Consider the following 17,181-nt stretch of genomic DNA (forward strand, 5'->3'; position numbering starts at 1 on the left):
TCCAGAACACAAAACGCTGTTACAAAATACTATCCCCTGCTAGAACTGTTCCTTTTAGAAGAATTTGACAAGTATAAATGTACCCTATCAATAGTGTGAGCGTTAACCTGGGACACCCAGTATTAATCATAACAACTGGAACATCACCTAATCTCCAGAAAACACCACCACCACTAGAAAACAAAGTCTAAAGAAAGAAAAACGTATCAAGAATAGCAATACAGTAAGAGAGGTTGATTTATTTTCAGATATGCTCATCAGGTTGTTACAAGTAATGCAGATATGTCCAAAAAATCTCTATTTTTACAAGCAAAAGAAACAAAAGAAGTAGGACCAAGGGTTTTATTGTGGGTTAGATCTTCTGTTGCTTCTTCTCTAAAGTCAGTAGAAGTATAACAACGTACATCAATTCAACTTAACTTTAATAATTTGCATCTTTTTTAGGATTTGGCCCAGTAATTTCATGGTAATAAAATATTGTACATCAGTATTTCAAGCAGAATTTTTATGAACAAGGGACTGGTTACTAAAATTTCTTTACAATACCTACAAATATGCCCTTATCCTGAGCTCTAAGGACATTATGGAGCAGATAAATATTCCAAAAAGAGTAAGCATTGGGAAAATCCAATTTAAAAAAAACAAACCACAGTGGTCTGTGTGAGTGTAGGTAGTACAGCAAGCCTTGACAGTAAAACATACTGGTTTCAATACCCAGTGACTTATCTATTTACATGCATCTCCAACAGTGTGAGAGCTGTTTGGCCCTCCAGTCTTTAGCTTGAGTAATGAGGTACTTACGAGCTGCAATTGATTGCTAGCACCAGTCTGAACTGAGACTCAAATATGTCTTTAGACACATAGCAAGACATCTACCCCCCACGTGTGAAGAATCTGCCTTTTTGCTGGAAATAACAGCTTAGCAGTGGTTACAGATAAAAACTATGGGATGGTTTTCTTTTTTTATTTATTTATCCTCTCCTGTTTCAACAGACCAAAGGCAAAAGTTCCATGAGTGATTGTTTCATCGGTCTTTCTAGGATTTGGGTACATCTCATTGCACAATACCAGGGAAGCCATTTCAAAGCTTTGGGAAGATTTATCTATTTTGAATCAGGAATATCATCTTTAATCAGCAACACACAAAATCAGTGAATGCATGTGGAAAACTGATTTCATTTTACACTGGTAATGAATGTTATCTGATATATGAAGAAACTAAGCACTTCAGCACATTATTTTTGTTGTACTCTTAGCAATAACTAATGCCAACATTAATACCTTATGGAACTGCTGTACCGATTGATTTAATCTCTTTGAAGCTATTTCAAAAAAACAGAGATTCTTATCAGTCACCACACCTTTGCTCTTAATCAGATCCCCAATGCTAAAAGGTTGGTTTTTTTGTTTTTTTTTTTGTTTAAAATGCACTTGCTGTTTTTACATTGCTTGAAGTAAGAAAAAGTTCATTATGTATTTATATTCTGTTATAGCCAAGCGCTTATAAGGTTATATGCAGGATTAAATTTCTTCATATAAATTACTTCACATGAAGTAATTTCTTCATAGAAAGTAATCACATGGAAGCTGCGGAAGATTCCCACACGATAAGAAGAAGATAAGAAGGGTCCTGTACTTTAGCATTCTACATTTTAGAGGCCTGCTGTACCCCCAAGTATTAGGAAGCCATTCCTACACTCTCTCAATTAGAGGTAATTTGGTTTTTATGAGAAGTGTTAATCAGCCCACCAAGACTAGTTCTTTAGACAAGTTATTAAAGCCCATACAGTGATTTATGAGAAAAAGAGGTTCCTTATTCCACTGAGTACTGCAGTATTCACACTAAGTAGATCAGATCCAACAAAATACATATTTGACAGTAATTCAGTGATTAGAAAATTCAGCCCTTCAGAGCCTGTGGATTAAGGGTTTGGTCTGACTCAAAGCGTGCAAGGACTTGTGCGCTGACCTCCCATGCAATAGCAGAGCTCTACCAGATATTCTAAGGTCTCCCTTCTACTCAGGCATAGAACTAAGATTCCACTTTGAAACTGAAAAAGCTTTTTTTCCTACCTGTGTCCTAGTTTGGATAAATCAGGATTTTCTGACACACTAAGAAAGAAAAGGTATGAGAAAATTCTTAACCCATTGTAGATTATGAATTACAATTCTACAAGTAACTCAACACTGTGAGAATTGTCCCTATCTACATTCGGTGCCAAAACAACATGCAATATACCATTTGTCTTACTTACATTTTAAAAAGGTTTCTAAAGACAGATTAGGATACTCAAGAAAAACCCATGAAACTTTAGTATTCCCTGCATGCTTCCTAGGATGCTTAACTGAAAGTTCTCTCAAGGATCTTTGGCACATACATTCTTGGGCTTTACATATCAAAATTTTACTGAAATATTTTCAAAGACCTTTGGGCAGCTGCCCTCAGAGTATCCTTCTTATTTGCCAAAGATGGCAAAATTTTTAATGTTTAAATGATTTTAAACATTTAAAAAAAAAATATTAAATGCAACCACAATACCAAAAGCCAGTATTAGATATTTTACTAATACCAGCCCAAATTTAGGAAGACCTTGTCCAAACTGGTACAAGATACATATTCAGGTAGGGAATTTATGTTTGCACCTTACTATTTCATATGAAGTGCAGTGCCCCTTCAAGCCCTTGGGTTTTTAAGTGTGTTTTATGTATGAAGTCTGTAATTCCTACTTCTGAAAATAAAATGGCACAACAGAAGATGAGGGATGTACAAAATTTCAACGACAAACTCCTGTAATGTTATCTACTCATGGTTTTGCATGCTATACAGTGATTTTGCAAAATGTTTGGATCTTCTCTTTGTAGCTGACTACCACGTTTTTGTCATGGTTGAAGCAGTCCAATAATAAATATAAACCAAGTTATTTGCTGTTTAAGTAACAATCAGTACTTAAAGTACTATTGGTCTCAGCTTATAGTCTTGGGAAGGTTGGTTGACATCATTCTAAGGAAATGGGTAACAGTGTCAAGAAGAAATCACATTTCTCTTGATTTCCACTGTTGTCCCTTCATCAGAGAATGTATTTTTTTCTGGTCTGTAGGATGTTAAAAGACCTGGCACAGAAAAATTGTCACATTTGGTGACAGAAACGTATAAAGTTCAATATATATAAAGGTGCATGGAGAATAATCTTTTGAATTATTTTAGTTTATAAGTCTTTGGGGTTCAAAAACAAAAATCCATTTGTGAGGTTCTTTCCTCTATGCATGCTATACAGCAGTGAGGGAGATATATGTTGTCTAAATATCTCTTTCTTAAAACGTGAGGGATTCCATGCCTTTTTTATTTTTCACAATGTCCCACTTAGTCTTTCAAGTTCAAGCAAGCACCAAAAAGAGCTAGACCTAGTAAAAATGGTAGAAAGAAAGGGAGGCACAACTGTTCAAATATGTTTGCCAATTGTGAATAAAAATGTACACCGCTATACAAAATAACGCTACAACAAATATCATTAAATCTCAAAAAAAAATGCCCTCCCATCTGATTAGTTTCCATGCAAACAAATAATGAGGTACCTATTTAAAAACCAGGGCAAACACAATCCTTTCTCTCTTCATGTTCTAAATAACTGAAAAGAGTCCATTAACATCATTTGACCCTAGGCCTCCACTGGAATACTTTGATTCTGATATGTGTTTCTTTCAAGGTGATTCTCTCTCTGTAGTTTATGTTACGAACATCTCTCCACCCGCAGTAAGAAGCTGAGTTCGTTGTAATGAAGTCTGTGATCCTCGTTAGACTTAGTGTTTTAGCACAAATTATGTTAACAGTAATAGGAAAGACACCGATACAGGGAGGGACGAATACATCACTTGTCGGGTTTGTCAGAGGAAGCGAGTGCTCATAATACATCTGGACGTGCTACAAGCATTATTCAAATCCCTCCTTCTAAAAACATTGATACTACCTTCTTACTTAATCTTTTAGGATGATGACTAGATATTTTTAATTACCTTTTGTAACTAGAAGCTTTCTTCTATACACAATGATTTAACAAGCCTTAGAAGTATTGTTAAGAAGAAAAGGCTTTGTTTAACAATGGCATTCTGCATTGGATCCAATAATAGGAAATATGTCATTGGATCCATTCAGGAGGAGAGCTATGTTTGTGTGACAGAGCACTGCTTCCCACTGTGATCAGTGAGCTTCCCATGAATGCCAGGTGTTACCTTCATGGACCCTTAGCAATACAAGGAACGTGTCTTATTAACTGCTTACCAGTTCGGATAACACTCACTCAAGCTCCTGGCAGCCCACGGAACAAAATACGTGGGCCCTACCTATGTTATAACATCCACGTCATGGCTGCCAGATCATTTGGCAGCGGCACTGGGAGGAGGTTTCTCTCCTTCTCTAGAGGAAATTTTATTGGTATTTCTAGGAATAGCAGGCAGATTCTCATCTTCTCAGCAACCAGATTGAGCCTTGTTGCAATATATGAAATTCTGCTTTGGTTGCTGAGGCTCACTGCACTCTTCTCTTGCCATAACCTGCTGCATTATTTCTAACAAGATTCCCCAGAGCAATGGATCATAATACCACTAACCTTCACAGATGAACAGATAGGTTTCTTTCACTGAGGGTTACTGCTTCAAGCTGTCTGCATAGCCAGCAATCGCCACTGCCCAGGAAAACTTACAAACTTTCCTTTGTCACCAAAAGGGATAGAAATGTATTAGCCCCCCACCTTCTTGCCCTTGCCCACTGACTGCTCCCAGACCACTCCAAGTTCTGACATTATCATGTAACTGTGCAGCAGCTGCATCTCCTGCTGGGATCTATAATACTCAGGTTTACCCTGCCATTTTTAATTAATTTATTTACCTTGTTGTTGAAATTTTTGCATACTAACCACCATTTGCTCTCTGTACGAGAGTCCAAATTAGTATGATTGATTCATTTCAACACACTTTCCTTCTTACAGGTTTAGCTAAATTATGAGCTACCAACAGCATGTCTTTACTTCATAGTTTTATTTTATGACCACAAACCTTCTGAATATTGAAAAGCCTCCATAAATTTCTCTGATATTTTATTGTGGCAGTGAACAACATCAGTTCTGGTACTATCATTTTAAAAAATGTTATAAAAATCTAACAGTCCAATAATAAAAGATTATTGCTACTTGGTAGTAAATGACTGCCAGATGATATGATTTTTAAAGTATTTCCTGAGAGACTAATTAATTTATTTTCTACCTGTCTTTGCCTGTTTTTTTTTTCAAAAAGCATGTTTGTGAAATCTATTTATGTCACAGCTTTCTACATTTTTTGTTTCCTTGGAACCTTTCCATTGTTTCCAGATGCAAAGATAAAATAAGCAGATATCTCTGAAAATGATGATGTATCTACTTTCCAGATTAATTAGCATTGGAGTAAGCATAGGACAGTTTAATGTATCTTTTTTTTTTCCCCAGAAACCATAATTTTCATATACAGATAGCAATTACAAAACTCCTTGAAAATTTTGTATTCCTACACAATTTTATTTCTATTTCTAAAATCCCTAAGAAATTAGGCTTAGAAAAAAAAGACTTTTAAAGTAAATTCCAAGGACAAACCACTTTAGTATGTACAAAAATAAACATCAAATTGGATATCCCAAATGAGATCTGAAAGAAGAGAGAGGAGTGCTCTAATCAACTCCGTGAAAGCGCTCACCATTTTTAATAGCTTTTACACTTACCAGCTGCGCGCATCCTACAGCTGTGAATCAGCATTCCCCCAAATTGGGCTTCTTTTGTAAATGACAAGTAGCATGGCTTCTGCCTGTGCCCTGTTGCTTTGAATAAGCACTTGCAAAGCAAGTCTGCATTGGTAAACTTCATCATATTACCCTGGGAGACACAGTAAGCTTAATGCTCTGCTTCAGAATATAACAAGTGACTCATTGCTTAAACAGAAGAGAGAAAAACTCAGTATTATGTACCTGACAAATTATTTTATTATTACTATTTGTGGGCGAGGCAATCTAGATCAAATGATTGTTTCATGGCAATAGTATTTCATTTCAATGTAAGTATTCAACAATCCTGTAAAATTAACCTTTATAATATTTTTTTTAAATACTTAGCTTTGATAAAAGTGAATACTGTGTACCATATCTGCATGGATATTCCTCCTTTACAAACTCCTTTACAGGCTAGCAGGACCAGAAACAGCATATGGTCCCTTTGTTATCTGAGATTCTTTGATGACTATTATGTCATCCCTTATCTCGTCTCTTTTAATTTAGTTTAAAATGATGATTGATTAAAAAAAAGTAATAACAGTTTGTACCACAAGAGTGTAAAAACACTCTCCTCTGGATGCAAAACAACAAGCCAAATGCCAATGTGGGGGAAAAGAAAGCTCGATCTGTGAAATATTCCCTCCTGACACTTGTAATTCACGAGTACCTGAATTGAAGCACCAACCTGGCAGGAAACTCTTTAAGTTACTAATTCTGTGAACCCTGATTATCTGGTATTTTCTTAAAAATATTCATAGTACTTGTTTCAACATCTCAGCTGTCAGTCATACCGCACTCCTTCACCACAACTGCTAAAAGGAAAGAAAGTAATTAAAATGTGATAGTATATAATGTGCGGCTTGGGATTTTGGGAAGGTGAAAGAGAAGAGGGAGGTACGCTACCAAAGCTCCACAGTTCCTTTCTCCTCCATTTAAAATGGAGGAGAAACCTTACCTTCCCTTTGTCATATAATGTGTTCATTGATCATTCTTACTTACGTTGAGCTTGGTCTTAAAACTGGCAGAGATAAATGTGAGCATAGCGTTGGATGTATCGGTACACCCTGCTGAATTAAGTGGTAGACAGAGCGGCACTGTCGCTACAATTCTAAATGTGTGCCACTTCATGAAGATAGTTAGCACCAGTAGCACTGCCCGTGTAAATACAGCTATTCCCCTGTACATGTTTTTGCAGAATGGGTCACTGGTTTCTTAGTTATCCATTAAGTCCCACACACACATGAATGATACGGTAGAAATAATATTTTCTTTGGCAACCCAGTTCTGTTTTCTTCAGTGAACCCAAGCAATGAAGCTTAGTTTTACAACTTTTATCTTGTTTAATTATTTCTGTCATGCCGCTTCTTCAGACTAAACAATCTCCATTTTGCCAGTCTCTGCAGATATACGTAAACCTCTGTTTCATTTAACATCTCTGTTGCCTTACACTGTGCTCTCTCCAACTTATTTATATTCTATCTCATCTCATTTTTGCCATGTCACCTAAGAGGAGTAAAGGAAAAAAGCAAAAGGAAAAAAACCCAAACCCTTCTGCCTAAATCACATATGGTATAAAGAAATGCCTAACTGTGAGTCAGTGCATAACCTTTCAATGTAACTTTATCTTCTGCATCCTCAGTTTCTTTTGCTTAAGGCCTTCGGTTTCCTGTTATGTCTGATGAGAACTGTAGCACATCCAAAACTGCTGAGGGAGTAAATAAGAGCTCTGGATGCTCAACATACCCAAATAACCCTTCAAGCTTTTCTCTGACATTCGTATTAGATATTGGGCAATATAAAAGTTTTATCTACATAAACATATCTAAGCAGTAGTATGGAGGCATGAAAACTTGTTTCTTATAAACATATACCACACCCTCAAGAAGGGCAAACCTCTATTCCTTGGGAAGTCCTACTAACAATATACATGTTTTCCTCCAAAGTGTCTCACCTGCTTGCTAGTCTTTAATTTTGGAAATAATGGCCCCCCAAATCCTTCTACAGGGAAGGCCTGGAACAGCTTTTTCCTTCTGTCATTAGGTTGACTGGCTGAAGGTGACCAGAGTGGTAACCTGGGGTGTGAGCTACACAGATCCTGTAATTTTCAGACTCCTTCCAAGATGACCCCATTTGAAATAACACCAAGACTAGGGTAGTTAAAAACGAAAAAGGTATGCGAAGCATATTTTTGAAGGCAGCATAGAGCTTAACGGATCTTAGCCATACACCTGAAAAATTCTTGCTCCAATTGGGACCTGATGTGGAACTTCTCAGATGCTGGGCTGTCATTCAACCACTCAATCTTTATTGTCCCATTAGTGCTACCCAATATAAAGTAGTTTTAACAAGTATATTTAGTAACTTGCTTTCTAGTTTTTCTGTAAATTCAACCTTCCACGACATATCTCTAACATCGATCACCTAATATATTCACACGATATCCATGTAGGCATTCATCTTATCAAGTACAATGCAGAGAAATTATTTTTTAATCACGTTTACAGTAACTGATTGTTACCTAGATTAGGAGCTTCAAACATGAGCCAGCTAGTCAGTTTTGGGGACGCTGCTGCTGGGCTGTCTGGAATAGACCATTATTTCTGGAACCTACCTCCTTATGTATAGAAAGGTTTACCATTACAGGAAATCAGCTGCACTGCTTTTTTTACGCCATTGCACTAGTTTTCTGGTCTTTTGGGGTAGATGAACTAACTTGTTCTCTTTCTTATGTCCACCTAAGAATATCCTCCAGTGGCTTGACCGACTTACTGTGGGGATTTCTACTGATGACAATGGCACATGGCCAGTAGTGACCAAATTAACTATTTGACCTCAAAAGCTTACAGTGAGCTCTGTAAGGTTCTGTCCCCAGCCTCCCTTCCAGACAGAAAACAGATTTTAGCCCATCGGTGCTCATTAATGCAGAAAGGTCACCACACTGACCAAAGCTAGCATCTCCACAGGGCAAAGCACTGTGTGGTTCAAACATCTATTTGGAACAGGTTCAGGGACAACCTCACTGTGCTCCATTTACCAGCATAGCTGTGCCCTCTGTCTTTTCAGTCCATTTACCACAGGTTGTCTCCTTCCTATGCCTAAAGGCTTACTCCTCTGAAATGGAATTATTTCATGTTTATTCCCTAAATATCCAACTTTTAATAATATTAAAGGTTCTCTCCCAAACTTCCTTTGAAACCTTCTTGAGTCGTCTCTCAAACACACGACGAGCAAATGGAATAACCTGCCAACATGATATTTTAAAGTTTCTATGCAGAATAGACAAGCCACTCTGTGGATTTTCTACAAAAGATTTTTAGAGAGAAATAAATTATATTAGATTATATTTCACTTGTAAACCATATTTGAACATAAGCCTCCAGATGGGAAAGGTCAGGATTGTACATTAACCCTTTGAACTAGATATCCCCTTTGAAAGATGAAAGTTTGGCAGTAAATGGACCCACAAGTTTTTGAATTATTTTGCATTTAAATCGTGTATTTCTTATTTTCATCCATCATTAACCTAATTGATCTCATTTAAACATGCAAATTGTGGCACTGAACTTTCATGTTCACAGATATTCTTTACTGTTTACAGTAACTATCCTTTATGTTTCATTTGTTTTAAGCATTCACTAATATGAAAAGCTTAAACAAGATAATTTTACTTATTAACAGTGTTTACATAATTATTCAGCTAAATAATTAAATAGAATAACTTCTCATTTACTTTTCAATATGAAGAGGGGTGCATGTACTGAAGCTGTATCTTTTAATTTGCATTCTTATTATTACTATTTTTAACTACATTTTACACTGGTAAGGGAGACAGAATGAAGAGCTGGTCAAAGTACTGAAATAACATTGAGATATATTTATTGTCCACATTAACATTCACACTGTGATTCAGGGATGAAAAAAAAAACCCTCCAAACTCTTTGGGTAGAACACATGAAGAGTATCTCAACACAGGTGAGTCTTGGGTGGAAACCTGTGTGCGTATAAAGGGTAAACTTCTCTCACAAAACAATAGGGAGTTGACTGGAAGATCCTGAAATGCTCTCATTCTCAAGGTCACAGCAGTCCAGCAGAACATTTTCATTGAAAGAGGAAAGCAGGAACACCACTCAGATAGTTGACCTCTAAAGGGTGGGAGCATCAGTCACGAGAAATGGTACTTCTCTGTCAGACACAGGTAACCATTTAAGAAAACATCTAGCTTTTCCTTGAGCTTCTAAAGGATTTAAAAGGCTGGCAGATTTTCACTGAAGTGAAGGAAATCCCTGCTTGCTCAGGCTTACAGAGATTGTCTATGATCAGAGAGAGAGGTTTTGTGAGACACCAAGGTCCTGTCTGCACATCACACCGAAAACATAGTCCTCTTGCTTTTTAAGCAGGTACAAAGAGTGCCTTTAATCAATAAGGCCATCTAAGTTGTGAGATGAAGGTCAGACACAGAAACCCACTTGAAAAGCTGAGATCTAAGAACTCGAGGTCAAGGCCTCCTGTTCTATAGAGATGGAGTACATCCTGAAAACAATACTGCTCTAGCCAAGCCCAGGTGATAAAGATGCTGGGTGTTGTTACGCTAACCAGCTGCTACCCTCCATTAACTCAGGATGGGAAGTATACTTCATTGCTAAGGACACACAAAAAAAAAAAAAAAAAAAGACCCAAAGACCCCAGGGAGAGGCCAGTGCTGGAGAAAAATCCAGGACTCTGATGGCTGAAGCAAAGATATTGTTCTTACAGCACCCACAGTCCTGACAAATCACTCAAAAAAAAAAAAAAATTGTTCTGGGTTTCCATATTGTGGCCTATTATTCATACCTGGCTTTGTCAGGGATGCCTGGCAGAAGGACTCATAAATGATGACAGTCTGATAATGACTGAGTGATTTCCAAAAGGTTGAGTCTAGATAGCTATACAATGATGACAGCAGATTGTTTCCTCAAAAAAGAGCACTTATCCTAAATTTGTCTCATTCCTAGAGCTGAGTCAAGAACTCTGAAGAATAAAGCATTAAAGCCAAAAAAAGCATTAGGAGTATATCTGTTTGGAACAAAGAAACAATCTGTTTCCTTAGAGGGAAATTTTCTTTGCCATTTTGTCGTGGTTTGGCCTCAGGCAGCAACAAAGAACCACGCAGCCGCTCGCTCGACTCCCACAGCCGTGGGAAAAACTGGCAGAAAAAGGCAAAACTCGTGGCTTGAAACAGTGTAATTTAACAGAACAGCCAAAGGGAAGAAGAAAGAAAAACCGTAACACCGATAAAGGAAGATAAGAACGCGATTACAGTACCAGCGCACTGACCGGACCCGCACCACCGCGACCCGCCCCCGAGTGGCGACTGCCTCACTTGCCCCGGCTCGCGCCTCTTATAGCGGGGCATGGGTCACGTGGTATGGAATACCTGCCTCCCCTGCCGGCTCCTTGGGGAAATTAACCCCATCCTTGCCGGAACCAGGACACATTTGTTATGAAAAATATGCAATAGGATGGGCCATGCTGCCCCTGTCATCATGATACTCTTGAAAGAAGACTTAAGCTTGAGCTATTGTCGACCTTCCACAGGTTTCTGAGGTGTCACAGTTCCCAAACATTCAAATTATTCTAAGATAAAATGGTTATAGCAAGAGAGCAACTGGTGTTAATTTGGAATAGAGAACTGCAAAGACCTGGATGTGCAAATCTTAAACAAGTTCTTCCTTTTATGGCCCTAGAGAATTATGGCCTTGGAAAATCCAAATCTTTTCACTGTATCAGAATTTATAGGAGAATTGTGCGCTTAAGCTTATCAACTAAAGATGGAGTTAGACAAATACTTTCTTTCATGGCAAAGCCAAAACAAGTTTCAGTTCTTACAAACACTCCAGCTATTTTCACTCCTGACTCAATATACAGTCTGTATTTATTTGAGCTGACTCAATATTTTGGGGGCCTGTTAAAAAATAACTGAAAAATTGGAAGGCTGTGACACCTCATTATCCCAGTTAGTAATCCATTTCCTGACTCTGGGGATGCATCTCTTGCCAGACTGTCCACACAAAGACTGAGGCAGTGTGTAATCATGCCAAATATTCCCAGATTTTACTTTTAGCCAGTGTGTCTTTGAGGGTGTTACATAGCATAATGAAGAGATGGTCATAAGCAAAGAGAATGACCAACAACGCTGTTGACCAGAAACCAAAGAAGATCAGGATCAGTGAAAGAAATTTCTTTTAACTCTCATATTTTCTTCACTTCAGAACAACATATCTCTGGCTAGACAGTATAAGCTACTTCCAAAAAAGGGAAATGTGCCTTTGTTCCTAAAGCATGGGTACTGCTTAATTCCTGGGGAGTCCTGAGAGACATACCTCAAGTAAAAAAAAAAAAAGAAAATGAAGGCGTAACATATATTTTACCCGTTTACAGTACAGAGGGACCATATGTAGGCAACAGGGAAAACTGTCCCTCCCCTCTCATCATTTATGAGAGGTGTCCAACTCTATGCTTTTTCACAGGCACACATCTGCCCCTTCTGAGCTACAAAAAGTCAGGAAGTCTGTGGCTGTGATAGTCACCATGAACAGCCACCTAAGATATTTAAAATGTAAATAATTCATTAGAATTAAGCATTCAGATTGAAGGAAGATTACTTTTTTTCCCTCTAAATGCTGTTCTGATGTGCAACTGTGTTTTAGGCATTCTCCATAGACAAAGGGTCTAACAGTCAACTATGCATGACCTTTTTCTTGTCGATTTTTTAATAATGCCTAATTTCACATAGTACTATGTAAATGTGTATTATAATACATATTTCATACCTTATATTTTCACATATTTACGTATTCTCTCTCACAAACATATATATTATATTTCATATAATTTCACTTATTTTTCTTCAGAATGTATAATTGTAGGAACTGGTTCCAACAAAATCTTGAAGCCATCCGGGTAAAAATAGTGGGCTAAACTCTCTGAGTGAGCATCAGGTGATGTACCTCTTTGATAAAATTACTCTGCTTTACACCAGCAGAAGTTCTAACCCCATCCTGTTGTCAGAGAAACCTCCATTTGTTAATACCTCAGAAATCACAGTAGTACGCTGCTGATAGCCACACACACACACAATTTTCTACATGGCTGCACAAGTGCATTGCTGATTTGCTTATCTGTAGTCTGCTGCATTCAAGGCGTTTTGTTTACTTAATTCAAAATCAATAAGTTTATTTCCCGGACAATAGCCAACATTCGCTTGGAATAGCTGCCTAATTTTAAAGTCAAGTTCGGACATTCATTGCAAAAGAATCCAGCAACGACCCACAAATGAAGAAACAGCCTATTACACAAACATTGTTGGAATAGCCTGTAGAAGCAAGTTAGCTGATGGCTATAGACTTGTCAGACTGACAATTCACTGCACATCTGTGTCTGCCAATATAGTATTTACTCAAAATTGCCTCTCGAGACACTTCTTTACATAACACATATTTAGCTTATTAGTGCTGTCATTTGGGAGTGTGGTCAGCTTTTGAGCAAAATCTGAGTCTCTTAGCACGGATCACATCACAGCTGCCATTTTAGAATCATGATGATTAGGTTTGAAGTTCAAATGATTTGATTTCACTTTAAAGCTTCAAAAGCAGCCTCTAGGGCAGACTTACACAATTAATTTTTACTGAGGTCTGCTGGGTAATTTACTGTAGTCAGAGAATCTTCACTAAGGTAAGGTAATTACCACTGGGTAATTTTATGGCACTCTGTTCAGTAGGAAGCAACACGTTGGATGGCTTCTGCTCAGATAAGACCTGGAGGAAAGCGAAGATGCTGTGAAACAACACATCTGAGACACTGAGGAAGGATGAGCAGAATTCACTCTCTTCCCAGTTGCAGACCTGAAGTTGTACTTGCCCTCAAAATCTCTTTTCAGGAGCGTGAGTGAGGACTTACAGTACACAATCCTGTAAATATCGTTCTGTGAGGCTTTCAAAATTGGAAGCTTTCAACATTGAAGCACTGCACCTGTGATTCTTTACTACAGGAACAAAGAATACCTTCTTACTTTAGTTTGAACGCAGAAGTAAACAATGAAACAAAATATCCCTTTGAGATTTGTGTTTATCACTTACAAGAAGCACTTCCTAATAATCAGTGGCAGCTGGGCTGACAAGCAAACTTCAGAGTACAGCCACAGGGGATACAAGTCTATTTTAGGTTTACTGTTGACAGTAAGGGTCAGAGGAAAAATAAACTCAGCAAGCAGTGTCATGCTACCACAAACCTCTGCTGGCCAAGCAGAAACTAAATTATGGCCAAACCTTTCAGCACAACAGAAAGACTTGGGCAACTGGGCTGCCCCGCAGTGCACAGAGCACGACATACAGATGAACAGGATTAAGCACAAGTGAGACATAACATAAATTAGTGATAAATACAGCTCAGAAGATCGGAGGAGCTAATTATCCCACAGTCTGGGCTGAGGTACAGTGTGCTTACCCCAACAGCATCCCTATTATTTCAGTATTTGAAATCTGCAAAATTAATCTGGAAAGCCCTATGAAAACAAGGACCGATCACAGTCTCCTTCAAGATATCCTTCTTTTGGTCAAACTATAAATAATATAGGTAGTCTCTACTTCTGGACCTAACCATTAAAAAAGAGAAGAGAACAGCAGATGGACTCAGACGTTATTTCTATTACATACACATATATACACTAAAAGAAAACAAAAACTTATTTTTTTACCTTAAAAGTTTAGTCCTCAGCTTAATTTAATGTACTGAGCACTACTGGGGAAAGTTGATTTGATTGCTTTATCACACTAATAAAAGCTAAGATTTGTGTAAGGGGAAGAAGAGGGAATAAAGTATATTCCATATTGATATTGCTGCTGATGGCATTACTGGCTTTCATTTTGTTACGTTTACTTCCTATTAAAGCTGATGATAAAAGCAGCTGTGTGGACTCATAAGCACCTCTATCTACATCTCTCCAAGGACTCATTACAAATATCTGTTTCATATAGTCTCATCGTCTGGGACAGATTTAATTTTATTCTATCTTTCACTAGGCATAAATAAAAACCTGTCATTCCAACAATTGTATTGCTTCCCTTCTTCTCTACCTATCACCCACTGGATGCAAACACGATCTTGTAATTCCTACTGTTCTGTTGTTTTCCTTTTCTTTGCTTTTTTTTTGTTTTGATGAAGCCACAGATGTTTTGGCCTTTGTCAGAGGCTAGTTGCTTGGAACAAAGCAGACTTTTTTTACTTTCAAGCATAATTATACAGGACAGAAATAATACGTAAGGAACATCCATGTACAAAATTCTTCAGATTTTAGGAAGGTGTTTAAAAACCAAGTGCAGTTCTAGTGGGTGATGCCCAATCATTGTGTTTCCATTCTCTCCCAAACTAATGCTTATTTGTGCTGTTCTGTTTGATCATTTTAAACTACTTGCTTACCATTCCTCCATAGCTCTTGGCTCATCTGAATACCCCTGGGACATTCAGAACAAGTGCCCTATGGAGCAATGCCACACTACTCGGTTGTGATTTCAGAACTTACAGGACATCAGATGTACAAATTCTCCTGGCTTTTCTCATGGGGTCCCATAATTCATCTGTTTTGTCAGCACTATTTTTGAACCGCTGTCAGGTGGCATTGAGGATATATTGGGTCAGCTCACATTGGGTTCTGTGAGCATGCCTCTCATTAATACAAATAGGATGTTTCTTACGTGTTTGAAGTCTTATGGATTGATGGAAAAAAGTCAGCAGCTTCCAGTGACTTCAATACTACCCATGACGATGGTGAGCAATACCAGGAGAATAAAATCAAGGGGCTCAGTTCCAGTGCGATGTACTCCATTCAAAGTCTTCGGGATTGCTCTAGTAAATCATCCTTCCCCTCTTTTTCCTTCAAGGCTCTCTGCTGAACCACATCATTATTTCTTTGAATCTCCTATTTTCACAAAGTTTCCTTTAGAAACTTGCCCAGCGTAAGACTTCTGAGTATGTTGACCACAAAGATGCAGGTGGTAAGGAAAAGGACAATAATAGCCTGTTCTTAGCCTCCTTGTCACCAGTAATAAAATACTGCTTTCTCCGTGTTTTTAAACAGTATTTCCATCCTTTCTTCTAAACTTGAGCTTCTTTGGCAGATTTCTCACTTATCTTCGATGTACAATGACTCTATGCTAGTTCTGATTGGCTGGAAATTAATGGAGCAAGTAGGAATGATAGAGAATAATTACTTGTGCGTTGGAACTTTTGATAAGTTGGAGGGGGCAGTAACGTAAAGCACATTAGTAACTGTAAAAGCCCGGTGCAGTTTGTCCTTGTTAGAGAACTTCAGTGAACCCCCAGAAGAGAGAGAAGGGTCTTGTTCAAAACAAGAAGCAACAGGCATAGAGGAAGATGCACCCCACTGCGATTTAGCAAGGTAGTGTCTTGCTACCTAGAGTGCAAATGGGAAGGAAACAACAAATATTCAAGAAGCTTTATATAAGAGAGGCCACAGAATGATGATCTTGCGATGCTTACGCAAACCAGTGACTCAGTTTAAACTCCTGTAGCTCTCTTATTTCTGCATCTACTGTTCCATTCCATATGGTTCATCTCCTGTAGTGCCAACATCTTGAGCAGGGCACTGAAGGAAGAGCAGGCATTTTGGAAGTGAAGGCATAGGCCAGCTCAGTAGCTGATGGTCGTGAGATTTAGGATTCAAGGAAATAAAGATGTTAAGAATTCCTGTCTCTAGTACAGATGCCACTTGAACATGTTAGGGGAGGCATTTGGTGAAGAAAGTCTTTGAGCTCCTTCAGTAAAATGATGAGTAGAGTGTTTCAGAAAATAGTTACTTTCAGTACATATTACTTGTGGATGCTAATCCGCATCGTCCTAATTTTCAGTCTTTTTTTGCAGATGGCATTTTTAGCAATGCTGTCAGCTTCTATGCATGGAGTGCTTTTGCCATTACTGCATTTTACGTGTGCTACGAGTCTTAGATGCTTATAGAAATATCCCTGTTTAGAAGCAAGTTGTATATGCCAGCAGTCCTTGAAATGGTATCTCAGGAACTAGTTGCAGTTACTGGAAGACTGTCTGCTTTATGGACAAGCTTCTCTGCTTTATAACAGGTTGATTACACCTACCTTAGAAACAGATTCATGAAAGGTCTCTCCCCTTCACCTGGCCTGGCAGCATTTTGCAGATGCCTACTTTTGCTAGCTGGCAATCAAAAGTGCAGATGTTCTGCAGAAATCCAAATAGCTGTACCCTGAAGAACGGTGGGTATAATGCAAGTGATTATGAAAATGTCATCTGATGGTGAAAAGGTGTTCTCCTGAGTGTCTCACAGTTTATAAGTGAAAAAAACCTGACTCAAAGGACAACATGACTTC

General features: G+C 38.1%; 1 protein-coding gene across 2 annotated transcripts in view; it reads right to left on the reverse strand.

The window, feature by feature from the left end:
- CADM2 (cell adhesion molecule 2) overlaps nt 1-17,181 on the reverse strand; it is a gene marked incomplete at both ends in the record, with an annotated part of 685,963 nt that overhangs the window by 95,943 nt on the left and 572,839 nt on the right. The window lies entirely within an intron of this gene.

Source organism: Vanellus vanellus (assembly GCF_965231255.1).
Source record: "Vanellus vanellus genome assembly, chromosome: 1".
Taxonomy (NCBI): Eukaryota; Metazoa; Chordata; class Aves; order Charadriiformes; family Charadriidae; genus Vanellus; species Vanellus vanellus.